The 6,635-nt window shown below is 44.9% G+C and overlaps 1 pseudogene; it reads left to right on the forward strand.

Annotated features, from left to right (window-relative positions):
* LOC147208257 (uncharacterized) lies at positions 1–1,876 on the forward strand (annotated as a pseudogene).
* The last annotated feature ends 4,759 nt before the right edge of the window (positions 1,877–6,635 follow it).

The following is a 6,635-nucleotide window of genomic DNA, read 5'->3' on the forward strand; positions in this document are numbered from 1 at the left end:
GAATTTGACGAACTAATGAAATACAGGCGTGAGCCGCGACAATTGCTAGACAGAGCTATAAAATTTTAAAGTTTGTTGACAAGACATCAGGAAGTGCCGAGGAATGTTAGTGACGAGCTACTCGCACTCTTAAAAGACGCAGAGGAGAAAGCACACAGACAGGAAGAGGAAGAGATGAGACGCAGCCGTGAGGCTCGAGATGTTATTTTTGAAGAGAGACAGAAGGAGATAGAGGAGGGGGAACGACGAAAGGATATGGCGACTGTGAATACACACCTATACATGTCCCAGCTGCAGAAGGAAATGACTGACATGAAAAGCGAGTTACAGAGCCTTAAAGATACACATCCAGACTCACCACTGAGTACATCGCGACACACTGAAATCGACACCTCATTACATGCAGATGCTTCACAGAGCCCGCGAGGCATGTACACTCGTTCTATGGGAGGGATTGCTTTCCAAGCTCCCATGATATCCAAGGTGGACCCTGTGTCGGGATGTCAAGCAATGTATTATAAACCATTCACCCCCTCTGACCTCAGTCTGATGTTGCAGAAACTTCCTCCCATGCAGAATGGTGGAGAGAGCTGGCTGAAAACCGTCCAGCGCGCCACGACAGGTCAAATTCTCACAGCAGGTGACGTAAGAGCATTGATGACGCAATCGTGCCCGCTGTCTCAGTTAGAAACTCTTTTGAAACAATCGGGACTTACAGACATTATGGACAACATCGCACTTACTAGCACACAGTTTATGAAAATACTGACAGCATTAGATGCTTTGTTCCCCATACCTGAGGTCGTTATCTCTGACTTGATGTTTGCTCCAAAGTCGGATGAGGATGCAGCAGTATTTATTGATCGCGCTCAAGTCGATTTTGCGCTAAAAACAGGTCATCAACCCACTGACTCCTCTCTTTATTCCCAAGTATTTCGGGGTTCCCAAATCCGTAGTCCAGTCCATGGAATCAAACCCTGATCTCCCTGGCGCTGACCACGCTCGCTGGCTGTCTCACCTGAAGCACCATCTACGGAGACATAGTAAAGATAACGAAACAAAAAATGAAAAGCGAAAGAACGTTGAATCCCAATTGACTATTATGCAGCTCCAAAGCTTGCAGAAAAAGGAGGAGCCCGTGACTCCACCAGCTGCTAACACCTCATCACCTTCTGTCTTTTCTGAGTGCATGATGTATCAGTCGGGACCATTCAAGGGTCGGAGAGCGCCCCCTGGTGACCAAGGACAATGTTTTAACTGTGGCAAAATGGGCCACTGGGCACGTGACTGCCGAGCCAGACCACAAGGACAAAGATGGGGGGGCAGAGGCAGAGGACAACAAAGGAGCTACGACAGAGGAGGCTACGCACGGTCACGTGGCAGGGGAGACTACAACCAACAATCCTATAACGAGCCACCACAACAGACTGTCATGCCACCTCTGCAACCTGGCCTTCCTCAACCACCAAACCAACAATACCTGCCACCGACTGCCGGTCAATATTCGCAATGATGGGGCCCTGGATCCACTAGCCGCGGTCTGCAGGAACCGATGATCAACTTGACGGTAGGAGGAACTTCTCTACCTTTCATGGTCGACACTGGAGCGCGACATTCCACCGTCATGACCTTACCACCAGAAAGTTCCCTTACTACCGGCGGCATCTCATTAGTTGGATTCAAGGGAGAGGAAACCACCCTGCACATGATTACCCCTGTCCGCACTCAATGTTACTCACAAACGTTGATGCACTCTTTTGTCTTTGCACCAAATTGTCCAGTGAAACTGTTGGGTCGTGATCTCCTCATCAAGACGGCCCCGATCATAAAATGCAGCCCTGATGGACTCACTTTGGAGTTCCCTGCCAAATCGAACTTTGCTTGACTTTCTTTGTTTCAGATTTTTACATGAGGGGAAGGACTGCCCGCCCCTAATTAATATAATTAACATACTATGCCTATATGTACGTGTGACTGTAGTTGCTCGGGGCTTCCTGATGAAATCTGAGACTCACAGGAGCCCGAATCGATTCGTGTTCACACTTGGGCCCTGAACGTTCAGTAAAGCATCTTGCAAGAACTTCTCCATTTCCAGTCTCTGACTTTTGCACATCAACTCAGCCCGAATCAAACGAACACGCGGAGGACCTGGGGAAGTGGAGAACGGTCAAGGGATCCCGCCGTGTCGACAACAACACGCTTCCCCCTGTTTGATCATCCTCCAACATAATAAAAGATGTAGCGCAACGGCTTTGATCGCAAACTGCAATTGCAGACTGCTGACCGCGAACAACTTCCGGTGATGAATCTCACGCACGACCGGAGGTTAAAGGCGACCTGCTTTTTAAAATTTTATTTAATTTTTCCTGTACTTTTTGTGCAAGTGAGACTGAGATACTCAGGGTGGAGTATGCACTTACACCAGAAAATATCATTAATAACACGCACACAGACACACAAGTGTTTTGGATTTTTTTTCCCCCTCAACACTCTTCACGATAGACTTGGTACATACAGTATTTGGCACCCCTGATTTCAGGTTTTCACACTACCAAACTGCACAGAATTATAAACCCACAAACTGCAAAACATTTAATAAAAGTTTGAAAAGCTGAGTTGATCTCATGTCCCACATCAGCCACATGCGGCTCTTTGGCTGGTGCAATGTGACTCCCGGCTTTTACATGACAAGCGTTGAAAATGCCACGGCGCTGGCACTGCCATCCAAACAACAGCGCTAAATACACAGAACTTACTTCGTCAGCCTATCGTCAATCCCGTTACTTGATTAACATACAGGGCAACCAGTCAGATGACAAGTGAATCACCGCTCATGCGCAAACAACGTCGCTTAGCGCTTAGTGCTAAGCTAGTCAGCAATTTACCTCAGATTTTTAAGGCAGGGGGGCCCGATACATTGATCGCAATCGACCGGTAACCACCGGACTGGTCAACAAGTCAACCGCGAGGGGTGGGAGGAGGAAATGGGAGGAAAAAAAGATTTGTGTGTTTCAGTTTCGTTCATGTTCGGGCTGTTCCGACTGTTGCTCATCATGGCGTGTGTGCGCGTGCATGTTTGTACGTCCGCAATGGGCTCGATTGTGGGAAGTTGGTCGCTTCAAAAGTCGATCTTCGGGCAAAAGGTTTTGCCCGATGTGGCAAGCTGACCCGAGTAGTAAGTAACCGCTCGGCAGCTCGCATGCAGACAGTGCCTGTTTCGAGTGGCAACAACAGAATGCAAGCCAGATTTGAAGAGTATTGTTCAAGAGAAGGAATGCCAAAGGTTCTGATATTTTTGTTTGTGGACTTGATTGAACTGAGAGTTTGTGTGTGTGAGACAGTGCACAGAATATTCACTGTTGAAAATGACTGTCCTGTGGTCTTAGTACTGTAGGAGTCATTTCCGGTCAGAATCATGTTGGTGTGTGACATTTACAATAAATGTATGTGTTGTTCTTTGCAGTAACACAGCAAAAAAATGGTTCTTAGTCTCTGACTGGTTGGCCACTCCTGTCCTACATTGTTCCTGTCTAATGAGGTAGACCAGCGCCACAAAAGGAAAAAGCTTGACAGTACGCGCCCCTGGTCGGATACCTATTGATTACAATGGGGGGGGGGGGGGTACACTCTCCCCTGGGAGCACACTGAAATCACATCTCAAAACCCACATATTCAAAATCGCATACTCAATTTAAATTATATTGAGTATGCGTCTAAATAAAAAAAGAAATCTATTCTTTTATTATTTATAATTTTATCTGTGGTTTTATTGTTTTTGTTCTTGATTGTAACATGTCCTTGAGTGTTTTGAAAGGTTCTTACGAATAAAATGGATGATTATTATTATTATGATGATGAAATGAATGGCAATACTCACCACTGGTAGCAGACACATTGAATTGAATGGGGTATTCTCATCGCTCGTAACAACAACCATTGAAATGAATGGGAGACATTTGCCCCTGGAAACATGCTGAAATAAGTGGTGATACTGGTCCGTGATAGCATACTAAATTGAATGCCGATAGCATATCCATGGTAACAAACGGGGTACACTGGCCCCTGGAACCATACCCATTGAAATGATTGGGGTATTTTCATCCCTGGTACCATACATACTGAAATTAATCAGACACTCGCCCCTTGTAGCATACCAATTGAAATTAATGGCAGACACTGGCCCCTGGTAGCATACTCAATGAAATGAATTGGGTATTCTTGCCCCTGAACGTAAACGTATTGAAATGAATAGGGTATGCTCACCCCTTGCGGAACAACTACTGAAATCAATGATGGATATTGGCCTCTGGTAGCTTACCCATTGAAATACACGGTAAACACTGGCGCTTGGTAGCATATCCATTTAAATGATAGGGGCATTCCCTCACTCGGTAGAAAACCCAAAGAAATCATTCAATCAAACTTTATTCATGTAGCAATTTTCACGCATAAAAATGCAACCCAAAGTGCTTGTACAGTGCTTTAAAGCATTTCAAACTTATACCATTTAAAACAAAAATGAATGAGGGCAATGTTAGCTACCCATTTAATTTAATGGGGGGCACTGACTACTTGTAGCATAGCCATTGAAAGAGATGGACTATTCTCACCCCGTGAGCATACCCAGTGAAATGAATGGAAACAATCACCCCTGGTACCATACACATTGAAATGAATGGGGGACACTGGCCACTGGTCGGATCACCATTGAAACAAATGGGGTATTTTCGCCCCTTGCAGCACACCCATTGAAATGAATGGGGTATTTTCACCTTTGCTCACATACCCATTCAATTATTTGGGAGAACCTGGCCCCTGCTAGCATACCCAGTGTAATGTATGGGGGACACTGGCCATGTGTATCATACACATTGAAATTAATAGGGGACTCTGGCCTCTGGTAGCATAGCCTTTAAAATGAAGGCAAGGATCTAAGCCTTAGATTCTAAGGTCTACACAGCAGCAATGTCCCAGAGGGGAAAGAATGAATCTAAGGCTTAGATCCTTGGCAGAAGTGGAAGGTGGTGTACTTACCAATATTGTCCATCCAAGATGGAAGACACCTACTGTACATTTTTGGCCTTTTGATAATAGGTATCCTGCTGGTTAGTGAAAGAAGTTTCCTGACATATCGCAAAATTCAGCCGGCAGGGGCAACTTCATTGGAAGGGAACAAGCTGGCAGTCTACATGGAAGGTGTGGGTCAGGTGATCAACACTCAGATTCATGCATTGACAGAACTCAACAGCAAAGTGGATGTGGTGTTGGCTATGCTACCAGTGCCCAGTGTCCCCCATTCATTTTGAATAGGTATTCTGCAATACCTATTCAAAATGAAATAGGTATTGATACCAGGGGCAATTTTACTCGTGATGGGTCCAGCAAAACCGATGCATCGACGCACGTATCGAGCTCACAGAGCAATCCCCACGTTGGTGCGCATACTGCTTCAAGACGATCACGTGACCAATACATGAACTGCGTCGACTCAGTCCAGTCCAGAGGGCATAGACACCGCAAAAGCCCGCCAAACTGTGTTTATAAGGAAGTGCGTTGAATGACCCTATGCTGCCTGCTGAAACAAGCCAGATCTCACCCTCGCTCGCTTGTCGAAGTACGTGCATATTATGGAGCAGCTCTCGGGGAAGTGCAAATTGTCCGCCGTGTGGGACCATCTCCTTTTGGAGAATAAGGTATTTATTCAAATCTCCTTGTCTCACCAATTGCCTCTCAGATTATTGACATGTCTTGTTTCATTCGAATTAAAATCCATTTCAAGGTAACTCTTAGTTTACATTCACATATTTTATTGGAGCTGAAATGTCAAATTTGCCATACAGAAATATTAATTCAAAAAAATTAATAAAAAATATTTTTAGATGACCTGTGGCAACATTTGGATGATGAGGTCGGGAGACTGGGAAGAAGTGCAACAGCAGATGCTATATCTGAGGTCCAGCGAAACCTGGCAGAGGGGAAAATTGCATGCAGTCAAGATCCGCTGTTATAATCAAAGGACCAACACACTTCTTCTCCAAACCTCTCCCACTTCGCAAAGGAGTTCCTCTGTACGCCGGCCTCATCTGTGCCATGTGAGCATGTGTTCTCCACAGCAGGGGAAATAGCGTGTAAAAAACGCAACAGAAATCCAAAACAGTGGAGCAACTTATTTTTCTGAATAAAAATTTGTGAAGACAAAGCCCACAAGCATCCTCATTCACATAATTTTCACATCAATGAAACATATTGAATGATACAATATGAATGTATGGATGTGAATGATATTTTATACACTTTGTCATCAAATCAGTCAGTTCAGTCTGTCAAGTGGGTTGCCTGCAGGGATTTTTTTTTAAATTCACAACGTTCACCCTTCACTGCTGTTTGGCCTTTTTTTGGCTCTGAAATGTGATAGCCCCCTTTGGCCGTGCATGGCAAACGGTGAAATCTGCCCTCTGCTGGTCAGAGATCGTCATTGCAACCTTCAGAAAGAATACAAACGTATTTCTTATCACCCTCTAAAAATCAGCAATAACATAAAATGACCACCCTGTGAAGATAAGCTGCACTATAAACCAATATCAAATATCCGTGGAAGCAATAACATCCCCAAAAAAAAAAAGCCACATTTTCGT

Source organism: Hippocampus guttulatus, chromosome 2, assembly GCF_054856545.1.
Source record: "Hippocampus guttulatus isolate MCC_2025c chromosome 2, RoL_Hgut_1.0, whole genome shotgun sequence".
NCBI classification, from domain to species: Eukaryota; Metazoa; Chordata; class Actinopteri; order Syngnathiformes; family Syngnathidae; genus Hippocampus; species Hippocampus guttulatus.